The sequence below is a fragment of the Pseudophryne corroboree genome, chromosome 6 (assembly GCF_028390025.1).
Source record: "Pseudophryne corroboree isolate aPseCor3 chromosome 6, aPseCor3.hap2, whole genome shotgun sequence".
Taxonomy (NCBI): domain Eukaryota; kingdom Metazoa; phylum Chordata; class Amphibia; order Anura; family Myobatrachidae; genus Pseudophryne; species Pseudophryne corroboree.
This window is the reverse complement of record NC_086449.1, coordinates 23632335-23657869: the sequence shown is the minus strand read 5'-3', so window position 1 is coordinate 23657869 and position 25535 is coordinate 23632335. Positions and strand designations below refer to the sequence as shown.

The 25535-nt window shown below is 51.2% G+C and overlaps 1 non-coding gene across 1 annotated transcript; it reads left to right on the top strand.

Annotated features, from left to right (window-relative positions):
• Nucleotides 1-21248: 21248 nt before the first annotated feature.
• On the top strand, nt 21249-21322 carry TRNAI-AAU (transfer RNA isoleucine (anticodon AAU)). The gene has a single exon. It is a non-coding gene; the product is annotated as a tRNA-Ile (tRNA).
• Nucleotides 21323-25535: the final 4213 nt, after the last annotated feature.

The following is a 25535-nucleotide window of genomic DNA, read 5'->3' as shown; positions in this document are numbered from 1 at the left end:
CTGGCTGGAGAGAACTGATGGAGGGGACTGGCTGGCTGGAGAGAACAGATGGGGGGACTGGCTGGCTGGAGAGAACAGATGGGGGAACTGGCTGGCTGGAGAGAACAGATGGGGGGACTGGCTGGCTGGAGAGAACAGATGGGGGGAATGGCTGGCTGGAGAGAACAGATGGGGGGGACTGGCTGGCTGGAGAGAACAGATGGGGGGGACTGTCTGGCTGGAGAGAACAGATGGGGGGACTGGCTGGCTGGAGAGAACAGATGGGGGGAATGGCTGGCTGGAGAGAACAGATGGGGGGGACTAGCTGGCTGGAGAGAACAGATGGGGGGACTGGCTGGCTGGAGAGAACAGATGGGGGGACTGGCTGGCTGGAGAGAAAAGATGGGGGGAATGGCTGGCTGGAGAGAACAGATGGGGGGGGACTGGCTGGCTGGAGAGAACAGATGGGGGGACTGTCTGGCTGGAGAGAACAGATGGGGGGACTGGCTGACTGGAGAGAACAGATGGGGGGAATGGCAGGCTGGAGAGAACAGATGGGGGGACTGGCTGGCTGGAGAGAACAGATGGGGGGAATGGCTGGCTGGAGAGAACAGATGGGGGGAATGGCTGGCTGGAGAGAACAGATGGGGGGACTAGCTGGCTGGAGAGAACAGATGGAGGGGACTGGCAGGCTGGAGAGAACAGATGGGGGTACTGGCTGGCTGGAGAGAACAGATGGAGGGGACTGGCTGGCTGGAGAGAACAGATGGGGGGACTAGTTGGCTGGAGAGAACAGATGGGGGGAATGGCTGGCTGGAGAGAACAGATTGGAGGGCTGGCTGGCTGGAGAGAACAGATTGGAGGGCTGGCTGGCTGGAGAGAACAGATGGGGGGACTAGTTGGCTGGAGAGAACAGATGGGGGAAATGGCTGGCTGGAGAGAACAGTTGGGGGGACTGGCTGGCTGGAGAGAACAGATTGGAGGACTGGCTGGCTGGAGAGAACAGATGGGAGGGCTGGCTGGAAAGAACAGACGGGGACAGGGGGACGACACTGGCAGGCTGGCTGGAGAGAAGAGTCCGGGGGGAGTTGGCTGGCGTCTCGTGCTGTATGTCGTATTGAGGCTAGGTGTATGGGGACACATCTGTAAACCTTTCCTGGGTTAATTCTCACTGCACAAAAACTGGACATCATTGAGGGCGGTGTCATCAGTCCAAAGCCCCTGTGGTCCCTGCACCCTGGTCCTCAGGGCAGTTATCCCTTTATAGCAGACATCACTCCATTCCCCATATGTTCCCCAGGTGAGCCCATTTCCTTGAAGTACTGTAGAGTAGTCCGAGCACAGGAACTGGATGTTGTTGGCAGCCGTGTTGTCTGAGAAGAACGTGTGCGAGTATGGCTCCACCCTCAGCGTGAAACTGATGAGATATCCCGTGGGGCACCATACAATGGGTCCCCATTTCCCCCATCTGCGGAGACAGACATTGTTCAGTACATTGTCCCACATCCCGGCTATTGTTACACATGGGTGTGTTAGTGATCTAAGCTTAGTGTGTCAGATTTATGTGGACAGCTCCTACAACGTGGCCTTCATGACAGTTTGGTGTAGGTCGTATTTTATGGTGCATTTGCGCACTGTTATGGCGGCCTAGGGACTCAGCAACTGTTGCCAGGAGTGTTTGCAGGCAACAATATCTAGCCAATTGCAATCAGGTGGTTGTCCAGGACTGGTGGATATGATTTGAGTGGTGGCCCGACCATGAATCTGTGTCACACGCCCAACACACAATATTGAAAGCGTCAAACTTTCATTTATCTTACACGCTACGCGAGTGTTCTCCAACAAGTAGTGCAAGTTTTAGTGATACCCGTGCTTGAGCACAGGTGGTTAAATCAAAATAACTAAGGTACTAATTAGCTCATCTGTGCTCAAGTATGGTTATCTTTAAAACTGGGCTTGAGGGCCGTGGTTGGGAACCCCCGCGCAATGGCCCTCATTCCGAGTTGATCGGTCGCAAGGCGAATTTAGCAGAGTTACACACGCTAAGCCGCCGCCTACTGGGAGTGAATCTTAGCTTCTTAAAATTGCGACCGATGTATTCGCAATATTGCGATTACTAACTACTTAGCAGTTTCAGAGTAGCTTCAGACTTACTCTGCCTGTGCGATCATTTCAGTGCTTGTCGTTCCTGGTTGACGTCACAAACACACCCAGCGTTCGCCCAGGCACTCCCACCGTTTCCCCGGCCACTCCTGCGTTTTTTCCGGAAACGGTAGCGTTTTCAGCCACACGCCCCTGAAACGCCGTGTTTCCGCCCAGTAACACCCATTTCCTGTCAATCACATTACGATCGCCGGAGCGATGAAAAAGCCGTGAGTAAAATTACTTTCATCATAGTAAAGTTACTTGGCGCAGTCGCAGTGCGAACATTGCGCATGCGTACTAAGCGGATTTTCACTGCGATGCGATGAAAAATACCGAGCGAACAACTCGGAATGAGGGCCAATGCCATTACTTTTGAGATGAGCCTTGGAAAGTCTAGTACTGTATAATCTTGCTGACTTTTCAGATAGCTACCAGGAGGGGTCGCTCTCTTCCCAGGATTATCCCGTTCTTTTGTTTTTTTTCCAGAACTCTTATTTACTATTCAGCTGTTATTCACTATTCTAGTTTTTGCTAGGGTCACAAACAAATAGGTTTCTACCGCCCTGATATAAGTTCATGGATGAACAAAATGTACAGTATTCTTTTTTTTATGTCAGGATATTACCCCGTCCCATAGAAAAAAGTAGTATATTTTAAGAGACATTGGGGCAGATGTATTAAGCCTGGAGAAGTGATAAAGCAGTGATGAATGGAAGGTAATAACGCACCAGCCAATCAGCTCCTAACTGTCATTTTAAAAACTGTAATGATTGGCTGGTGCGTTATCACCTTCCACTTATCACTGCTTTATCACTTCTCCAGTCTAAATACATCTGGCCCATTGGCCCAGATTGATCAAGCCTTGGAGAGTGATAAATTGCACGTTGATAAAATACCAACCAATCAGCTCCTAACTGTTATTATTCAAATGCAGCCTGTGACATGGCAGTTAGGAGCTGATTGGTTGGTACTTTGGGGTGGGAGTCCTATTTCACTTTTGTCTACATAGGGGTATATTCAATAAGAGTCGGGTTCATTCCAACACGCAGTTGTCGGAATGGACCCGACAACCCCTATTCAAAGAGCGGCCAAATCCGACTGTCGGATTTGGCCGCTCCCGGTGTCTTGTCCTGCCGCTGCTGTCAGCGGCTGCCGTGTGCGCCGACAGCAGCGGTGGTGGGAGCTGTCAGCAGCGCCGGGAAGGGGGGGAGCTGTCAGCGGCTGCCGTGATAGAGATATCTGCGGCGGTGGGGGCAGCAGCGGGAGAGCAGTGGAGGCAGGGAGACGGAGAGGAGGAGACGGGGGAGCAGCGGGACCATGCTTGCTGGAGCCGGGTGGTTGCTGCCGCTGGGTTCTGCTCTCCCCGCTGCAGTGCTGCTACCCCCCCCCCCCATCTCCTGCTCTCAGATTCCTCATCTCAGTCTGACTTAGCCGCTGATCAGCGTGCATTCCGACAAGTCGGGTTTCCCGGCTTGTCAGAATAAACGGGGCCCTAATGAATAGGTCGGAACCCCTTCCGACCTAAAACTGTCGGAAGCTGCCGTCTTTTTGATAAGACGGCAGCTTCCGACAGCTATTGAATATACCCCATAGTGTAGTTATTGGTGTTTCTTTCCAGTATATAAGGGTCAGATTGTGGTGCTCAGTAAACCAGTGGTTTCTGTTTTTGTAATGGAACAAACAAAAAATAAAATAAAAATGGTAATTCAATGTTCTGTTCTGTTCTACAGTGTTGATTTCTCTGAGGTTTTGCGGTGGGTTTGAGTTTAGTAAATATGCGGGACGCAATCTTGCCAGTAAACTGCAAAACTTACGGGATTTCAAAACCCACATTTATTAAATGTCCCCTTTGATCTTGGTGGCTGTCCTGCGGCTGTCCTGTGGCTGTCCAGCTACTGTCCTGCGGCTGTCCTGTGGCTGTCCTGCTACTGTCCTGCTACTGTCCTGCGGCTGTCCTGCGGCTGTCCTGCTACTATCCTGCGGCTGTCCTGCTACTATCCTGCGGCTGTCCTGTGGCTGTCCTGCTACTATCCTGCGGTTGTCCTGCTACTGTCCTGCTACTATCCTGCTACTGTCCTGCTACTGTCCTGTGGCTGTCCTGTGGCTGTCCTGCTACTGTCCTGCGGCTGTCCTGCTACTGTCCTGCTACTATCCTGCTACTGTCCTGCTACTGTCCTGTGGCTGTCCTGCTACTGTCCTGCGGCTGTCCTGCTACTGTCCTGCTACTATCCTGCTACTGTCCTGCTACTGTCCTGCGGCTGTCTTGCTACTGTCCAGTGGCTGTTCTGCGGCTGTCCTGCTACTGTCCTGCTACTGTCCTGTGGCTGTCCTGCTACTGTCCTGCTACTGTCCTGCGGCTGTCCTGCTACTGTCCTGCTACTGTCCTGTGGCTGTCCTGCTACTGTCCTGCGGCTATCCTGCTACTGTCCTGATACTGTCCTGCGGCTGTCCTGCTACTGTCCTGTGGCTGTCCTGCTACTATCCTGCGGCTGTCCTGCTACTATCCTGCGGCTGTCCTGCTACTGTCCTGTGGCTGTCCTGCTACTGTCCTGCGGCTGTCCTGCTACTGTCCTGATACTGTCCTGCGGCTGTCCTGCTACTGTCCTGCTACTGTCCTGTGGCTGTCCTGCTACTGTCCTGCGGCTATCCTGCTACTGTCCTGATACTGTCCTGCGGCTGTCCTGCTACTGTCCTGCTACTGTCCTGTGGCTGTCCTGCTACTGTCCTGCGGCTGTCCTGCTACTGTCCTGCTACTGTCCTGTGGCTGTCCTGCTACTGTCCTGCGGCTATCCTGCTACTGTCCTGATACTGTCCTGCGGCTGTCCTGCTACTGTCCTGTGGCTGTCCTGCTACTATCCTGCGGCTGTCCTGCTACTGTCCTGCGGCTGTCCTGCTACTGTCCTGCTACTGTCCTGTGGCTGTCCTGCTACTGTCCTGTGGCTGTCCTGCTACTATCCTGCGGCTGTCCTGCTACTGTCCTGCGGCTGTCCTGCTACTGTCCTGCGGCTGTCCTGCTACTGTCCTGCTACTGTCCTGTGGCTGTCCTGCTACTGTCCTGATACTGTCATGCGGCTGTCCTGCTACTATCCTGCTACTGTCCTGTGGCTGTCCTGCTACTATCCTGCGGCTGTCCTGCTACTGTCCTGCGGCTGTCCTGCTACTGTCCTGTGGCTGTCCTGCTACTATCCTGCGGCTGTCCTGCTACTGTCCTGCGGCTGTCCTGCTACTGTCCTGTGGCTGTCCTGCTACTATCCTGCGGCTGTCCTGCTACTATCCTGCGGCTGTCCTGCTACTGTCCTGCGGCTGTCCTGCTACTGTCCTGCTACTGTTCTGCTACTGTCCTGCTACTGTCCTGCTACTGTCCTGCGGCTGTCCTGCTACTGTCCTGCTACTGTTCTGCTACTGTCCTGCTACTGTCCTGCTACTGTCCTGCGGCTGTCCTGCGGCTGTCCTGCTACTGTCCTGCGGCTGTCCTGTGGCTGTCCTGCTACTGTCCTGTGGCTGTCCTGCTACTGTCCTGCTACTGTCCTGCGGCTGTCCTGTGGCTGTCCTGCTACTGTCCTGCGGCTGTCCTGCTACTGTCCTGCTACTGTCCTGCTACTGTCCTGCGGCTGTCCTGCGGCTGTCCTGCTACTGTCCTGCTACTGTCCTGCGGCTGTCCTGTGGCTGTCCTGCTACTGTCCTGTGGCTGTCCTGCTACTGTCCTGCTACTGTCCTGCGGCTATCCTGCGGCTGTCCTGCTACTGTCCTGCTACTGTCCTGCGGCTGTCCTGTGGCTGTCCTGCTACTGTCCTGCGGCTGTCCTGCGGCTGTCCTGCTACTGTCCTGCTACTGTCCTGTGGCTGTCCTGCTACTGTCCTGCTACTGTCCTGCGGCTGTCCTGTGGCTGTCCTGCGGCTATCCTGCGGCTGTCCTGCTACTGTCCTGCTACTGTCCTGCTACTGTCCTGCGGCTGTCCTGCGGCTGTCCTGCTACTGTCCTGCTACTGTCCTGCGGCTGTCCTGTGGCTGTCCTGCGGCTATCCTGCGGCTGTCCTGCTACTGTCCTGCTACTGTCCTGCTACTGTCCTGCGGCTGTCCTGTGGCTGTCCTGCTACTGTCCTGTGGCTGTCCTGCTACTATCCTGCGGCTGTCCTGCTACTGTCCTGCTACTGTCCTGCTACTGTCCTGCGGCTGTCCTGCGGCTGTCCTGCTACTGTCCTGCTACTGTCCTGCGGCTGTCCTGTGGCTGTCCTGCTACTGTCCTGTGGCTGTCCTGCTACTGTCCTGCTACTGTCCTGCGGCTGTCCTGTGGCTGTCCTGCGGCTATCCTGCGGCTGTCCTGCTACTGTCCTGCGGCTGTCCTGCTACTGTCCTGCTACTGTCCTGCTACTGTCCTGCGGCTGTCCTGTGGCTGTCCTGCTACTATCCTGCGGCTGTCCTGCTACTGTCCTGCTAATGTCCTGCTGCTGTCCTGCTACTGTCCTGCGGCTGTCCTGCTACTGTCCTGTGGCTGTCCTGCTACTGTCCTGCGGCTGTCCTGCGGCTGTCCTGCTACTGTCCTGTGGCTGTCCTGCTACTATCCTGCGGCTGTCCTGCTACTGTTCTGCGGCTGTCCTGCTACTGTCCTGCGGCTGTCCTGTGGCTGTCCTGCTACTGTCCTGCGGCTGTCCTGCTACTGTCCTGCTACTGTTCTGCTACTGTCCTGCTACTGTCCTGCGGCTGTCCTGTGGCTGTCCTGCTACTATCCTGCGGCTGTCCTGCTACTGTCCTGCTAATGTCCTGCGGCTGTCCTGCTACTGTCCTGTGGCTGTCCTGCTACTGTCCTGCGGCTGTCCTGCGGCTGTCCTGCTACTGTCCTGTGGCTGTCCTGCTACTATCCTGCGGCTGTCCTGCTACTGTTCTGCGGCTGTCCTGCTACTGTCCTGCTACTGTTCTGCGGCTGTCCTGCTACTGTCCTGCGGCTGTCCTGTGGCTGTCCTGCTACTGTCCTGCGGCTGTCCTGCTACTGTCCTGCTACTGTTCTGCTACTGTCCTGCTACTGTCCTGCGGCTGTCCTGTGGCTGTCCTGCTACTATCCTGCGGCTGTCCTGCTACTGTCCTGCTAATGTCCTGCGGCTGTCCTGCTACTGTCCTGTGGCTGTCCTGCTACTGTCCTGCGGCTGTCCTGCGGCTGTCCTGCTACTGTCCTGTGGCTGTCCTGCTACTATCCTGCGGCTGTCCTGCTACTGTTCTGCGGCTGTCCTGCTACTGTCCTGCGGCTGTCCTGTGGCTGTCCTGCTACTGTCCTGCTACTGTCCTGCTACTGTTCTGCTACTGTCCTGCTACTGTCCTGCGGCTGTCCTGCTACTGTCCTGCTACTGTTCTGCTACTGTCCTGCTACTGTCCTGCTACTGTCCTGCGGCTATCCTGCGGCTGTCCTGCTACTGTCCTGCTACTGTCCTGCGGCTGTCCTGTGGCTGTCCTGCTACTGTCCTGCGGCTGTCCTGCGGCTGTCCTGCTACTGTCCTGCTACTGTCCTGTGGCTGTCCTGCTACTGTCCTGCTACTGTCCTGCGGCTGTCCTGTGGCTGTCCTGCGGCTATCCTGCGGCTGTCCTGCTACTGTCCTGCTACTGTCCTGCTACTGTCCTGCGGCTGTCCTGCGGCTGTCCTGCTACTGTCCTGCTACTGTCCTGCGGCTGTCCTGTGGCTGTCCTGCGGCTATCCTGCGGCTGTCCTGCTACTGTCCTGCTACTGTCCTGCGGCTGTCCTGTGGCTGTCCTGCTACTGTCCTGTGGCTGTCCTGCTACTATCCTGCGGCTGTCCTGCTACTGTCCTGCTACTGTCCTGCTACTGTCCTGCTACTGTCCTGCGGCTGTCCTGCGGCTGTCCTGCTACTGTCCTGCTACTGTCCTGCGGCTGTCCTGTGGCTGTCCTGCTACTGTCCTGTGGCTGTCCTGCTACTGTCCTGCTACTGTCCTGCGGCTGTCCTGTGGCTGTCCTGCGGCTATCCTGCGGCTGTCCTGCTACTGTCCTGCGGCTGTCCTGCTACTGTCCTGCTACTGTCCTGCTACTGTCCTGCGGCTGTCCTGTGGCTGTCCTGCTACTATCCTGCGGCTGTCCTGCTACTGTCCTGCTAATGTCCTGCGGCTGTCCTGCTACTGTCCTGCGGCTGTCCTGTGTCTGTCCTGTGGCTGTCCTGCTACTGTCCTGCGGCTGTCCTGCGGCTGTCCTGCTACTGTCCTGTGGCTGTCCTGCTACTATCCTGCGGCTGTCCTGCTACTGTTCTGCGGCTGTCCTGCTACTGTCCTGCGGCTGTCCTGTGGCTGTCCTGCTACTGTCCTGCGGCTGTCCTGCTACTGTCCTGCTACTGTTCTGCTACTGTCCTGCTACTGTCCTGCTACTGTCCTGCGGCTGTCCTGTGGCTGTCCTGCTACTATCCTGCGGCTGTCCTGCTACTGTCCTGCTAATGTCCTGCGGCTGTCCTGCTACTGTCCTGCGGCTGTCCTGCTACTGTCCTGTGGCTGTCCTGCTACTGTCCTGCGGCTGTCCTGCGGCTGTCCTGCTACTGTCCTGTGGCTGTCCTGCTACTGTCCTGTGGCTGTCCTGCTACTGTTCTGCGGCTGTCCTGCTACTGTCCTGCGGCTGTCCTGTGGCTGTCCTGCTACTGTCCTGCGGCTGTCCTGTGGCTGTCCTGCTACTGTCCTGTGGCTGTCCTGCTACTATCCTGCGGCTGTCCTGCTACTGTCCTGCTACTGTCCTGCTACTGTCCTGCGGCTGTCCTGCGGCTGTCCTGCTACTGTCCTGCTACTGTCCTGCGGCTGTCCTGTGGCTGTCCTGCTACTGTCCTGTGGCTGTCCTGCTACTGTCCTGCTACTGTCCTGCGGCTGTCCTGTGGCTGTCCTGCGGCTATCCTGCGGCTGTCCTGCTACTGTCCTGCGGCTGTCCTGCTACTGTCCTGCTACTGTCCTGCTACTGTCCTGCGGCTGTCCTGTGGCTGTCCTGCTACTATCCTGCGGCTGTCCTGCTACTGTCCTGCTAATGTCCTGCGGCTGTCCTGCTACTGTCCTGCGGCTGTCCTGCTACTGTCCTGTGGCTGTCCTGCTACTGTCCTGCGGCTGTCCTGCGGCTGTCCTGCTACTGTCCTGTGGCTGTCCTGCTACTATCCTGCGGCTGTCCTGCTACTGTTCTGCGGCTGTCCTGCTACTGTCCTGCGGCTGTCCTGTGGCTGTCCTGCTACTGTCCTGCGGCTGTCCTGCTACTGTCCTGCTACTGTTCTGCTACTGTCCTGCTACTGTCCTGCTACTGTCCTGTGGCTGTCCTGCTACTATCCTGCGGCTGTCCTGCTACTGTCCTGTGGCTGTCCTGCTACTGTCCTGCGGCTGTCCTGTGGCTGTCCTGCTACTATCCTGCGGCTGTCCTGCTACTGTCCTGCTAATGTCCTGCGGCTGTCCTGCTACTGTCCTGCGGCTGTCCTGCTACTGTCCTGTGGCTGTCCTGCTACTGTCCTGCGGCTGTCCTGCGGCTGTCCTGCTACTGTCCTGTGGCTGTCCTGCTACTATCCTGCGGCTGTCCTGCTACTGTTCTGCGGCTGTCCTGCTACTGTCCTGCGGCTGTCCTGTGGCTGTCCTGCTACTGTCCTGCTACTGTCCTGCTACTGTTCTGCTACTGTCCTGCTACTGTCCTGCTACTGTCCTGCGGCTGTCCTGCTACTGTCCTGCTACTGTTCTGCTACTGTCCTGCTACTGTCCTGCTACTGTCCTGCGGCTGTCCTGCGGCTGTCCTGCTACTGTCCTGTGGCTGTCCTGCTACTGTCCTGCTACTGTCCTGCGGCTGTCCTGTGGCTGTCCTGCTACTGTCCTGCGGCTGTCCTGCTACTGTCCTGCGGCTGTCCTGCTACTGTCCTGCTACTGTTCTGCTACTGTCCTGCTACTGTCCTGCTACTGTCCTGCGGCTGTCCTGTGGCTGTCCTGCTACTGTCCTGTGGCTGTCCTGCTACTGTCCTGCTACTGTCCTGCGGCTGTCCTGTGGCTGTCCTGCTACTGTCCTGTGGCTGTCCTGCTACTGTCCTGCTACTGTCCTGCTACTGTCCTGCGGCTGTCCTGCTACTGTCCTGCTACTGTCCTGCGGCTGTCCTGCGGCTGTCCTGCTACTGTCCTGCTACTGTCCTGCGGCTGTCCTGTGGCTGTCCTGCTACTGTCCTGTGGCTGTCCTGCTACTGTCCTGCTACTGTCCTGCGGCTGTCCTGCGGCTGTCCTGCTATTGTCCTGCTACTGTCCTGTGGCTGTCCTGTGGCTGTCCTGCTACTATCCTGCGGCTGTCCTGCTACTGTCCTGCTACTGTCCTGTGGCTGTCCTGCTACTGTCCTGCTACTGTCCTGCGGCTGTCCTGTGGCTGTCCTGCTACTATCCTGCGGCTGTCCTGCTACTGTCCTGCTACTGTCCTGCTACTGTCCTGCTACTGTCCTGCGGCTGTCCTGCGGCTGTCCTGCTACTGTCCTGCTACTGTCCTGCGGCTGTCCTGCTACTGTCCTGCTACTGTCCTGCGGCTGTCCTGCTACTGTCCTGCTACTGTCCTGTGGCTGTCCTGCTACTGTCCTGTGGCTGTCCTGCTACTGTCCTGTGGCTGTCCTGCTACTGTCCTGTGGCTGTCCTGCTACTGTCCTGCTACTGTCCTGCTACTGTCCTGCGGCTGTCCTGCTACTGTCCTGCTACTGTCCTGCTACTGTCCTGCGGCTGTCCTGTGGCTGTCCTGCTACTATCCTGCGGCTGTCCTGCTACTGTCCTGCTAATGTCCTGCGGCTGTCCTGCTACTGTCCTGCGGCTGTCCTGCTTCTGTCCTGCTACTGTCCTGTGGCTGTCCTGCTACTGTCCTGCGGCTGTCCTGCGGCTGTCCTGCTACTGTCCTGTGGCTGTCCTGCTACTATCCTGCGGCTGTCCTGCTACTGTTCTGCGGCTGTCCTGCTATTGTCCTGCGGCTGTCCTGCTACTGTCCTGCTACTGTCCTGCGGCTGTCCTGTGGCTGTCCTGCTAATGTCCTGCGGCTGTCCTGCTACTGTCCTGCGGCTGTCCTGCTACTGTCCTGCGGCTGTCCTGCGGCTGTCCTGCTACTGTCCTGCTACTGTCCTGCTACTGTCCTGTGGCTGTCCTGCTACTGTCCTGCGGCTGTCCTGCTACTATCCTGCTACTGTCCTGCGGCTGTCCTGCTACTGTCCTGCTACTGTCCTGCGGCTGTCCTGCTACTGTCCTGTGGCTGTCCTGCTACTGTCCTGCGGCTGTCCTGCTATTGTCCTGAGGCTGTCCTGCTATTGTCTTGCGGCGGTCCTGCAGCTTTCAGGTGAGCTCTCCTACCATGCCCCTGAGAAAGCCTGTATATGTCGGACCAGCTGTTCCTCGGGGGCGGTCCTTGGAGACCTTAAGCTCTTATAGGTGGAGATCTGCTACTCACTGACCAGAGAAAGAAGTCACACGGATACTCTGTTACATACGTGACGATGGAGACACTCACTTTCCAACAGAAGAGGTTACCGTTCTGGTGATTTGGTTAGAGTAGGGTTTGGCACAATACAGCTTGATGCCGTTCAGGGCTGTGTCATCAAAGACTTGTTTTGGCTCCGTCTAAATAAACATATAACTCTTATTAGGCTGCGTTGCTGGTTTATGGCACTGACATGCTATAAATTATATATATATATATATATATATATATATATATAATACACTTAGGCCCAGATTTATTAAGCCTTGGAGAGTGATAAATTGCACGGTGATAAAATACCAGCCAATCAGCCCCTATCTGTCATGTCACAGGCTGTGTTTGAAACGTGAACGGACAAAAGTATTTAGATAACAAGTGTTTGCTTTCACTCATAAAATCCAAGAGACTTGTTTAAAAATACAAAGATTTACTAAAACACATACATAGTAACAAATTGATTTGATACTGAAACAAATGTAGCAGCCACAATTATAACACTTGACGCACACAAATCAAGACATACATTAACATAGATATGCCATAGGTAAAATCTCAGTAAAATACAGATAATATTGGCAAGTAATTTATCCAGTTATATCCAGATTATAAAGATGGTTAGCTATTATATGAGAAACGCTCAATGTCGCTTTAAGCAGCTGCTATTAATTGTGGTATATAGATTTATGCCTGCAATAACGGATGATATAGTCTCACAACCATAGAGGGGGTAAAGTCTCGGATCTGCCTGTCACTGGCGTGAAAGCAAACACCTGTTTACTATATACTTTTGTCCATTCATATAGCGCACCAAGGGGGTCATTCAGAGTTGATCGCAGCAGCAAATTTGTTAGCAGTTGGGCAAAACCATGTGCAGTGCAGGTGGGGCAGATGTAACATGTGCAGAGAGAGTTAGATTTGGATGGGTTATTTTGTTTCTGTGCAGAGTAAATACTGGATGCTCTATTTTTACACTGCAATTTAGATTTCAGTTTGAACACACCTCACCCAAACTAACTCTCTCTGCACATGTTACATCTGCCCCAGCTGCAGTGCACATGGTTTTGCCCAACTGCTAACAAATTTGCTGCTGCGATCAGATCTGAATTACCCCCCAACTCTTTGTATATATAGTGTTTTTTTTTTCCAAAATATTTTTATTGAGGTCAAAAAGGCATGTTGAATCATAACAGATGATGACATATAAAGACATATAATTCAACTGTACCTGGGGCCACATTGGCCACCCGGAACCGTCGTGTATGAAAAGAAAGAGAAAATAGAATCCGAAGCCCAGAACAGAGAACCTCACATTTTCACTTTTTACATCGATACGTTTAGATATATGTTATATCATAGTATTGTGTAACCAAATAGCAAAATTAGTAAACATAAAATATGATGGAACAGCTAATGTGTTCCTGCTAATTAGCAGATTCTTTGCCTAGCAGTAAAGCATATTAATGCGTCTCCCCCTTTGGGGATCGCTAAATCCTAAAACAATAAAAACACTAACAGTATTAACAACATTATTAACATTATTAATCGTACCTGCCAGGACCCGGGGGCCGCCGACCCATCCACGGAGACATCAACAGTGTGATAAGAAGAGATAGATGATAGATATCCAGTGTTAGGGAGTAGGAGGAGGTAGATGTAAGAACTTAAGGGTCAGGTGCGGGCAATCAGAGTTGAGACGATGAGAGGGAATAGAAAGCAAGAAAACAAGAGAAGAGTAGAAGGTAGGGAAGAGGAGAGGGGGCTAGGGTGTAGTTATGGAAGAGCGATGGGGGGGTCATCTGCTAGAACTTGGTGTCCGTACCAGGTGGTGCAGTGAAAGCTTTGTTTGATGGCTGTTTTTGTCGGAGTGGGTAGTGTGTTGATAAATCGTCTCCAGCAGTGAAACAGGGTGGGGGTTAATATTTCTTTGTTAAGGGAAGTCTCCAGCCAGTCCATCGTGAATAGGAATAGTAGTCTAGCGGTAGCTAGAGGTAGTGTGGGAGGGGTATTGGATATCCATTGTTGTAATATGGCCTTCCTGCCCACCGCTGAGAGGATCATAATTAGTTTCGTGTCTCGAGAGGGAATATCGTTTTGGTCACGGACATACCCGAATAGCGCCCAAGAGGCAGTACATCGGAAGCGCAAGCCCAGCTCGGCAGTTCCGTAGGTGTGTAGTTCTGTCCAAAATTTTTGGATGTGGCTGCAGTGCCAGAAGCAGTGCATAAGATCTGCTATTAATGAAGAGCATTTTAAGCATTTAGCCGAGTCGGACAAGCCCATCAAATGGCTCCTCCTTGGTGATATGTAGGCTCTGTGTAGTATTTTGTATGCCATTTCTTGATAGAGGCTGGCAGGGATAAGTTTGAGGGAGCTCGCAAAGCTATCCACTATGTTTTCCGGGGACATTGCCGGGATTTGGGTGGACCATGTTTGTATTTGTGGGAGGTCTGTAGTGGGTATGTGTTCCGTGCGTATGCGGGTATATATTGCTGAGATGGAGCAGGTCCCTGAGCGCAGAAGTGCGTCCAGAGAGTTAACCAGGTCTGGGGCAGTAAGATGTGAGAGGATCGATCGTATGTAGTGTGATATTTGGTAGAAATAAAAGCGATGGCGGAGGCTAATTCCATATTTGGTTGACACCTCCGTGAAGGTGAGTATTCTTTTGTTGGAGTCGAGGAGGTTTCCTATACATGTGATACCTGAGGTGTGCCAATTGGTAAAGGGGATGTGGGCCTGACCATTTTGGAATTGTGTATTTCCGACCAAAGGGAGAAAGAGTGAGTAGGTGTGGTGTAGCTTAAGAGATCTGCGGGAGAGTCTCCACGCTACAATAGTAGAGGTTAATAGAGGGTTATCCAAACGAAGGTTAGATATTTCAGATTTGTTTGCATGGAGGATGTAGCTGAGGGATAGGGGGGCACAGAATTGAGAGTCGACTAGTGAGTCGGTAAAGGTAGACGTTCCGTGGATCCAGTCCACAGCGAATCGGAGGAGACAAGCATGGTTGTACTGCTCCACGCTCGGCAGATTCACCCCTCCGTTTTGTATTGTTTGGGTTAACTTAAAAAGACTTATCCTGGGTCGTTTATTGGCCCAGATAAATTTCGAGATCGAGGAATTGAGATGAGATACATCAGCTTTTGAGAGTATGATGGGCAACATCTGCAGAACGTAGAGCAGTCTGGGGAAACTAACCATCTTGACCAGATTACAGCGCCCCAAGAGATTTAAGGGTAGTGTTTGCCATAGCGTAAGTTCTGTCTGGATCTTAATGAGAATTGGGTGGATGTTGTCGGTGTATAGATGGGTGGGGTCAGCGGGTAGTATGATGCCTAGATATGTAATGTGGGTGCTAGCCCATCGGAATGGGAAGGGGGTATCCCAGCCTTTAGTAATCTGGGGAAATATGGCCAATGCTTCCGACTTGTCGAAATTGACGGTGAAGCCTGCAAAAGAGGAAAAGCGGTCAATAGCTTCTTGTAGTGCTGTTATCGACTGTCGTGGGTTGGAGGTAAGTATAAGGATGTCGTCTGCAAACGCCATAAGTTTAATTTCCCTGTTGCCAATTTTTATACCACGAAAGGTGGGTAAGTTGGTGATATATCGTATAAGGGGTTCTAGGGCGATGTTGAAGAGGAGGGGGGAAAGGGGGCAACCCTGTCTAGTTCCTCTCTCTAGGAGAAAGGGTGGGGAGGGGGTATTGTTAACTATCACCTGCGCAGATGGATTAATGTAGAGAGAGTCAACCAGTCCCCGAAACGTCTCGCCAAATCGCTGGTAGAGTAGAAGTCTTGTTAAGTGAGGCCAGGCGATCTTGTCGAAAGCTTTTTCAGCGTCCAGGTTGATTAGGATGTTGTCTGTGATATTATTGGTGTGGGAGTGAGTAATGGCTGCCAGCGCCACTCTGATGCCTCGCACTGATTGTCTGTGTTTAAGAAATCCCATCTGCGCTGGTGATATAATACGGGAAAGGCATAGCTGTAGTCGATTGGCCATCAGTTTGGTGAGGACTTTAAAGTCTTGATTAAGGAGTGAGATCGGTCTGTAGGACCCAGGCAGGGAGGGGTCTTTGCCTGGTTTTGGTATGACAATAATTGTGGCTTCGTTAAATCTAATGGGGATTTGTTTAGAGGTGAGAATATGGTTATAGAGTGATGTGAGGGTAGGGGCGAGTTCGTCTCTTAATATTTTGTAAAATTCCGCTCCGTATCCATCTGGGCCGAGCCTTTTGTTGTTTGGTAGGGTCTTAATGACCTCCACCACCTCCTCCACTGTTATCGGTTTATCTAGGGAGTCCCTCTCCTCTTGGGTCAAAATGGGGAGGTCTGCTTCCTTCAAAAATGAGTGGTTGGCAGCAGGATCATCAGGGCCTTTGGTATATAAAGATTGGTAGAAATTTCTAAATTCTGAACAAATGAGGTCAGGAGTGGTGGTCAGTTTGTCCGCATGCATGATCGCGTTGACCCAGTTACGGGATTTGGGTCCTTTGATTAAATTTGCTAATAATTTGCCTGATTTGTTACCCCATCTGTGGAGTCTATTCCGCTGATAGTCGTAGGAGAGCTGAGCCCGTTCCGTGAGAAATGTATCATATACAAGCTTGGCTGAGAGGTACGCCTCTTTGTGGGCGGGGGTGTCGTGTTGTGTGTAGCTGCGGTATGTTGAGGTGAGAGTGGAGCTCAGGGCGTGTAGTTGGGAGGAGAATTTTTTCCGTTTGGCGTGTGTATAGGACATGATGTGTCCCCTAAGGACGGCCTTTGCCGCCCCCCAAAAGATTGGTGAATCTAATTGTTGATCGCTATTGTCTGAGGTGTAGTTATGCCAGGACTGTTTGAGGTGAAGCATAAAATCAGTAGACTGGCGGAGGTAGGCTGGAAATCGCCATCTCAAGGCGGTGCATTGTGGTAATCCTAGTTGGAGACGGAGAGATATAGGGGCGTGGTCCGAGATGATAATATTCTCGATAGATGTATAAGTGATTTTGGGTAGGAGATTGGTGCAGGTAAAGATGTAGTCGATTCTGGAGTGGGATGAATGGGGGTGGGAATAAAAGGAATAGTCTTTTTGGGTGGGGTGGAGTATTCTCCACGGGTCTAGGAGGTTTAGTTGGGTACAGAAGGAGGAGAGCAAGTGGGTGTGGGGAGTAGAGGTAGTAGCACTTACCCTGGATCTGTCCATGGATGGGTCGACGACCGTGTTAAAATCTCCGCCAACTATCAAGTTTTGGCCTCCCCAGGTTATAAGGGTCGATAGCAGATCTGCAAAAAAAGAATCTGGTGAAGTATTTGGTGCATATACGTTAAGGAGAGTGTATGTCGTGTTTTGTATGTTTATATCTAATAATAAAAATCTGCCCTCTGGGTCAAGCTGTTTTCTGAGGATTGAGTGTTGTAGGTTGGCATGGATTAAAATCGCCACACCCCTAGATTTCGCGTGATAGGGAGAAGATATGCAACTCCCTATCCACGGGGCACGGAGGGTGTGTCTAGGATCATCCAACCAGTGTGTCTCTTGTAGAAATACAATCTGAGGAGACATACGTTTCAAATGAGCCAGCACTTTTTTCCGTTTGACCGGGTGATTAAGGCCCTCTACGTTCCAAGATACCATGTGGAGTAGTGTGGCCACTGGATCTACGTCTATGGGAGTTTGTGAGTGGGAGTCGGAGGGCATATTATCCCACTCCCATCGGGAAAAATATCATTAGAAAGGTTGGAAGGATAAGATTGGGTCCCACCCCGACCCAGCGAACGGGGGGGGGGAGTTTCCCAGTGGGGGGAGGGGGCTCCGACTCAGGCAGGCACAACTGACAAAACATAAAAACAATAACATAAGTAGTTTCCAACTATGGAAACCTAAACAACAGAAAATATACATGAGTGCGGGATATTCGCACTCCTTATATTCTGCATTTGAGACCCGAAAAGAAGGTTCGGATAGTGTTTAGCCATAATCAAAAAGAGTCACATGGTGATCAAGTGGAAGGAAGGGCGAAGTGTAGCCTAGCTTCGTCTGGATCTTCAAAGAACTTCGGACGTCCGTCTTCAAAAACTCTGAGGCGCGCTGGGTATAGTAGTGCGAATTTGATCTTTGCCTCAAAGAGGTGTCTGCATATGGGGGCAAACTCTTTGCGTTTCGCCGCCACCACAGCTGAGAAGTCCTGAAAGATGAGAAGGCGTTCTCCGTTGATCGTCAGATTGGCTGTTTTTCGGTATTGGTCTAGGAGTCTCGTTTTATCTGCGTAGTTTAAGATCCTCATGATGACCGGACGTGGGCGGCCTGATGGGTTTTTCCGTTCCGGGCCTAATCTGTGTGCTCTTTCAATGATCAGGGGAGATCCCTTGAGGTTCATGGACAGTTGTTCTGGGATGGCTAGCGAGAGGAGATCTAAGAGCTCGTGGCCTTTTACGGATTCGGGGATACCGATGACTCGTAGGTTATTTCTTCTGCTACGATTTTCCAAGTCATCGAGCTTATCCGAGAGATCCGCGACTTTGAGTTGTTTCGCCTGTAAGGATCTTTGAGCTTCAGTCAGGTCATCCTCTAGGGCCGAGATCCTTTGCTCTGCCTCATCCAGGCGAGTGGAGTGTTGGGTTAATAGAGTTGATGATGATTCGATAGCTTCCTTTATGCCCGCTAGTTTTTCGTCGAGAAGAGGGCCTAGTACCGCCAGTAGGTCTTTGTGCTTCATCTTGGGTTGTTTGGCAGGCAGTTTAGATTTGCGGGAGCTTCTGGAAAGTGAGCGTGTAGTAGAGTGATCAGAGTCCGATGAGTCTATTTCCGGGGTGTCCTCTCGGGTTTGTTGGTCAGTCCCTGCGGGCATTACGGATAGAGGTATCAAGAATTTTTCCATGCAGGGTCGCCCAGAGGGGGAGGTTAAGGCTAGAAACACTAGGTGCTTAGGTAGTAAATGATGTAGTGGGTCTCATGTGCTAGGTGGTTATTTATTGCTGGTCTTCATTTAGTGCGTTGCAGGTGCTCATCAAATATGGCATCTAGCTCACTAAAGCAGAGATCAGGGTGAGGGGGGTATGGGTATCTCTTGACCGATGTTGAGGAGGTTGTCAGAGGTATGGATAAGAGTTGCAATAGGCTTGATTTTCGCTATCAGCAGCCGCCGCCCCGATTCCGCAGTCCGGGTCTGGTGAGAGCGGGGTGTTGAGGGAGATCTGACAGGGAGACAGGTGTCGGCTGAGTCCTCAGGCTTCCGGCGCGGGAGCCGCCGAAATTGAGGCCCCGGCTTTTGCTCTGTGACAGGGCCGCAATCTGCGGGAGCGTCCACGTTGCTCCCCGATTCCGCGGTCCGGGTCTGATGAGAGCGGGGTGTTGAGGGGAGGGTTAGTGAGTGGGGGTAAAAGATAGGAGCGGGTCTTGACGGTCCTGGAGGGGATTTTTGATGTTTTAAAGCAGGAGCTCCTCCAGGCTGCGACTGCTCTTCTCCTGTGCCAGGCCACGCCCCCCAGGCATCACTTCTTATATCTGCAGGGTACACCCATCGGTTCCACAAACCTCATCAGCTGTTGCAGGGGGTCTCTGTTATACAGGAGAATATACCCCAGGTCGCCAGGGGGCAGTGTGATTAATATAAAATTTGATCCCAAGGCAGGAGCTCCAGCTCAACACATCCGCTCGGGTCTGCTGCCAAGCCACGCCCCTCCACATTGGTTATTTCAAGATGATATACAATGATGATGATGATTCCCCTCCGGTTGTCAGCTAGGAGACCTGTGGGCAGGCAGGATTATAGGGATAAATGTGTAGCAGCTGTAAATCCAGAAGCAACCACCAGAGGGAGCTCCTATTACAGCCTATCTCCAGCTATGAAGCAGGATGGGTGCCTTGCCAACCTCAAGATGGCCGCCGCCATTCGATGAGAGCAGGTCCCTCCGGAGCTCTCCTGGTCGCCATCCACCGTCAGCGGGGTGGGGGAGCTGTCAAACGAGGGTATGTGAGGCGGGGGGCGGGTGTCAGGCGTCCGCGGTGGCCGGGGGTCGGCGAGGCAGCGCAGATGATGGGGTTTTAGGCGGCGCCAACCACAAGATGGCCGCCGTCCGTCCGTTCTGTGTGTCCCGGCCACTGTCTCCGGCAGGCCGCCCGGTCTACGGTCCTCTTATATATAGTGTTTTAATCCCAAGGCTTTAGCAAAGCCTCTGTTTGTGCAGCTGGTGAACTTTAAACAAAGTAAGAGTATTTTATTGATTATTGTGCCGGGAGATTTGGTCGCACGTCCACCTTATTTTTCTTTGTGTTTGAAACATGACAATTAGGAGCTGACTGGCTGATACTTTATCACCGTGCAATTTATTACTCTCCAAAGTTTGATAAATCTGGCCCTAAGTGTCACTCATTTGTACTGTAGATATAGACTATTCTGTATGTGCATATGGCTGCTCTGCCCCTGCACAGGAGGCATGCCAGTAACGTAGAGCAGCCCTGGCTGACCTGTGGCTCGCCAGCTAATGTGAAACTACGAGTCCCAGCATGCCCTGCCACAGTTTTACTGTTAGGAAATGCTAAAACTATGGCAGAACATGCTGGTATATATGTCCCAGAGTCCAGTGCACATTTGCAGGTCTCCGGGAAAATGGCACTGGCCATTTTCCCAGGGGTTTTCTGACTTTGCATGTGTGACATGCTGCCGCTCCATTTTCCTGGTGATTTCTGCAGCGCAGATGGACCCCTGTCACACAATACTTTGCTCACCTTTGTGCTGAAGCCTCTTGCCACGTCTCCCGGTGGGCATCTGTCCCACTGTCCCCAGTCACCGAGCCCGCCACCGTTTGACACCAGAATGACTGTCCCACAAGCTAGTGAGGCTTCTCGGAGAAGGATGAAGACGGACGCCGCAGACCAGCTCAACCTCATGTTCTTCTGCGCAATCAGCCCTAAGGGAAGTGAGCAGGATGTTTGCAGATGGGCACATTTATAACAAATGAAATCCAAAATGTTGGCCCCTAATCAAAAATACAGGTTTGGCGGATTGGGTGAGAGGAAGGACGGCTGCCGGGGAGATACAGAACCTGTTTGATGGGTTGGAAGTAAAGGGGAGTATTGTTAGTAACTTGCCTGTGATTTTCCAGTTCCTGAGCTGCTTATGTCTTGTGAGACTGTATATCCAACATAACCGCTGTATACTGTAGTGCAGAAGTCCTTCTGTAGCACACTAGTGACTCATCGATGGTAAAAGTATTCAATATCGGCTACAAACCATCAATGATTATGAACCATCGATGGTCAATGAGAGTCTAGACTTCCGATGTGGTGACAGGACTCAGCATTCTGAGGTGAGGCCTGTCAGTGCTGCGTGGGGGGATAGACAGTGAGGCTGCGGTCAGTGGGAGAGTCGCGCTGTGACCTGGAGAAGGAGCGACTGTCAGCTGTCGACATATGAGCGTCGTCCGGGAGCCGGAGGCCCGGAGACGCTGTGAGGCAGAGCAGTCAGCGGGAGAATGACAGCGGGGACCCGCAGCTGAGCTAGAGGTACAGACACCAGTGGCTAAGGGGTGTTCTGCCCGTAGGCACGGTGACCGGAGTGTCAGGTCCTAGGTGGGGGGGAGGGGGGGTCCTACAGGTAAAAGGTAGACAGTGCTTAAGGTTAAAAGCTATGGGGCTGTGAATTGTTCCCCTCCCCATCACACGTAGACCTACATATTGTGACTGATGTGTGACCAGAAGATTGTGGGGCAGCTGGCCGGTTAGCTCAGTTGGTTAGAGCGTGGTGCTAATAACCCCAAGGTCGCGGGTTCGGTCCCCGTACGGGCCACATTTGTTTGTTTTTTTAACAGCTCATCCCCCTATCCAGGCAGAAGGATAATGAAAGCTGGTAACTTCCATAGAAAGTGAAATTATTTCCCTTAAGAAGTGTCTGTCATAAGAGTAACCCGCTGGTATAAGATATTACTGCAGCTGTAACATCAGAGGCGCAATAGATCCTTTTCATACAGTCACTTGTTCTACACGTTACCTTGTACTGATGCCTGTTGCCGCGTCTCTGGATGCAATTACACTAGATGGTGTTATAAAGGCATCGCTACCCCCAGCCACAAACAGGGACGCACATCAGTATGTAGTCTCATTACTTGTATAAGAAATGATTTGTATGTTCCACGATAGAACAGTGATTCCGGCTGCACCATCCAGTAGAATCAGGTCAGGTGTGGCTCAGTAGGTCTACATTAAAAAGGTCTACAGTCTTTAGGATGACCCCAAATGGTTAACATGAAAAGGTCGACGGTCAAAAGGTAGACGGTAGAAAAATTCCACATGAAAATGGTCGACACAAAAAGGTCAGCACAATTTTTGTTGAATTCCCCCCCCCCCACTTTTTTCCCCAGAAAACCCCCCAAAACATTAGTGTATCGTTTTGCTTGCAACGCTTCGGGCAAGGTGCCTCGTTCTGCTACGCTCAGCACAGGTTACATAATAAAAGGTTATATGCTGGAGACTTCCGGTTCCGGCTTGATGCTGTGAGGTGCCCTCTCAGCGTCGCTCCGTGAGGCAAGATCCCACTTAGCTTTTAAAAGCCGTTTTTACGGCTTCCACTGAGACCTTCACGCACTGCCGCTTACCTCCGCACCCTAATAGAGAATTATTAAGCTTCGGGGGCCGCGCCGAAGTCCTCCTCTCTCCTGCAGCCATCCAGACAGGAGAAGAAGCGTGCCAGTCCCAATATGGCGCCGAACAGCATCACTCCTCCGGCATCTCCCGCGGCTAAAAAAACGGCTACTGAACTGTTTCATAAGGACTCTCCACAGGTCAGTCTCTCCTCAGATGCCCCAATAACTCACTCTGACCTGGCCGCTGCGATCACCAGCACTATGGGTCCCTTACTGTCTAAAGCTGTGGCTGATATTACACAGCAGTTACAGCACCTCACACACAAGGTGTCTGTTTATGATAACCAAATTGGGGTTTTGAGTCATGATATGGCGTCTGCTCAATGCTCCATCCTCCGTTTACAAAAAGAGAACCATCAATTATGGAACCGTCTGGAAGATGCAGAAAATCGCTCGCGACGGAACAATATTAGGTTAGTGGGCTTGTCTGAGTCCGTCAAGGGTGCTGACCTAGTTACCTTTGTTCAGACCACTCTGCCGTCCCTCTTAAATATCTCTGACGCCTGCAAAGATCTAGTAATTGAAAGGGTACACAGAGTGGGCCCCTCTCCACGTACTCCCGACAGCCGCCCGCGGGTCACACTGTTTCGCTGTCTTAATTATCTACATAAAATGGCTTTTTGGACAGCCTCCCGCAAACAGAGATCAGTGATGTGGGACAACTCTCGCCTGTTTATCTTTCAGGATTTTTCTGCTGAACTGACCAGGGCTAGAAAAGCTTTTAACCCAGTGTGTTCTAAATTAATTCAGGACAAACGCAAATTCTCTTTGTTATACCCTGCAAAACTCAGAATTTATGGAGGTGACAAACCGCTGGATTTTACCTCTCCTGATGACGCCTTGGCCTATCTTCATGATGAAGCCTCAGACACCTGGGAAGATATTTCTGATGCCCCTCTCCCTGTCGCTTCTAAATAAATCTTCTTTTCCTGCCAAAGAACCCGCTGGATGGTCGTTTTCTGGTTTTCTAGGTTTCTGCATTTATGACTCACTACAAGACGGAGTCACCGCTGTGATGTGATGGTCGTATGATGTTAAATGCATATATATATTTTTATGTTTTCTCAAGTTGCATAGGTGTATTTGGGGGTACTCTGCTTACCTTACTACTACTTCAGTTTACCCGTATCTTACCTTTCATATAGGTGGTTATATTTATATGTTTCTAGCTGTAAACCTAATATGACTGCTCTTTTTCAATTTCAATGATAATGTCTCAGCCTTTTGCTTATTGGTCTCTATTCTGTATACCAAGTCTTATGTGGTGATTTTGCCTACCGGAGCACTATGTCGAAATCCCACAGTATTTGTGCTCAATGTTGCTTGTAATCTGTTTACCGGATTTCCGTCTGTGTTATACAGACATTACTCATTATTTGTTCTGGTTTGTTATTATTTTGCTTTGTTTTACCTATGTCCCTCCCCCTCCTCTCCCCATTCCAGCTAGATATACATGTACTGATCTCTTGCTTGCTTGCTGCTCCCAGTTACTCATTAGTATTATGTTCTATGCTTTAAATGACTGAAATCAAAATAGGTTCCCTTAACGTTGGGGGTATAAATTCTCCTGCTAAGAGACGCAAAATTCTTCATTATCTGACTAAACAAAATGTGGACGTTATCTTTTTACAGGAGTCACATCTCACTCACCTAGAAACACTTAAACTTCAAATGCTTCAGTGGTCCTTGATCGCAGACGCCCCATTTAATTCCAAGGCACGCGGGGTAGTCATACTAGCCAAGCGTAATGTACCAATTGTGGTAACACGAATTGATGCAGATCCTGCTGGTAGGCTCCTCCTTGTCGAACTCACTTTATATGATATCCCTTATATTTTTTGCAATGTATATGCGCCCAATGCTTATAGCAAAACATTCTTCAAGCTACTGCTCTCCAAACTCATTCCTCATGCCCATAGTAACCTGGTTATGTGTGGAGATTTTAATTTAATTATTTCTCCTTACTTAGACCGCTCATACTCCTCTGGAGCTCCCCTTCACCTTCCCAAACTAGGTATCTCACATTTATGTTCATCCTTACACTTAGTAGATATTTGGAGAGACTTACACCCTACGGACAAAAACTATACCTGCCTTTCTGCTGCACACAACACTCTTTCACGTATCGATTACACTTTTATATCTCACCAACTATTTCCGAAAATCACAGACTCTGACATCGAACCAATAGCAATTTCCGATCATGCCCTGATTTGGTTCTCACTCCTCATACGGCCTGTAAATAAACCCCCCCCTCAATGGAGATTCCCATCTCAATTAATAGTATCCTCTAAATTTGGTGATATGTTAGACGCTGCCTGGGATACTTACTCTCATACTAATAAATCTCATGCAGATTCTGACCCATCCCTTTTTTGGTTAGCCTCCAAGGCTGTTTTACGAGGCGAAATTCTTTCTTATACCTCGGCACTTAAAAGAAAATATGCACAATCCTACTTATCTGCCCAACGAGCTCTCACAGATGCATATCAATCCTATAAGATGAATCCATCCCTTGCCAATAAACACGTTTATTCTACACAAAAATTACACTTTAATGAATTATTATCCTCTATGGGAGATAAATACAAATTTAAGATTGACTATAAATTCCACAAATTTGGAAATAAAACTGGTAAGATGCTCACAAACCTCTTAAAAGGCACTGTCACTCCTATGATAGTACACCCATTAGCAACTGCGGAGGGCGCATTGACCACTGATCCTCAACAAATCTCAGATATGATGAAAGTATATTATGAAAACCTATATTCTCCTCATTCTACCTCACCCTCTTCTCCTTTCAGTACTCAATCCCCTTTTCAAGCTTGGGACTTCCCAGAACTTCCACAATTTTCGGCGGAAGATTTTCCTTCCTTGATGGCTCCGATCACCTGCGAAGAAGTCCGACAGGCAATTTCTAAGTTAAAAACCTCCAAGGCCCCTGGTCCTGACGGATTGTCAGGAGAATTCTATAAACACCTAGCTCCAAAAATAGACACATACCTGACGGCTTTCTACAATCATATTATAGATTCTAACACGATTCCCCTTCATTTTAATTCGGCCATTATTAAAGTCCTCCCAAAGCAAGGTCGTGACCTCTCTAACCCTGCATCCTACCGTCCCATTTCCCTCTTAAATTTAGATTACAAAATCCTGACAAAAATTTTGGCTGATAGATTGAAGTTCTCTCTACCGCAGGTTATCCATCCTGATCAAACAGGTTTCATTTGCGGACGCCACTCTGTTCGGAATGTTAGAAGGGTATTAGCTACTATTCAACATCTGAATGCTCCTAGTTTTCGCGACTCCCCCCCCACTGTAGTTTTAACTTTGGATGCAGAAAAGGCCTTCGAC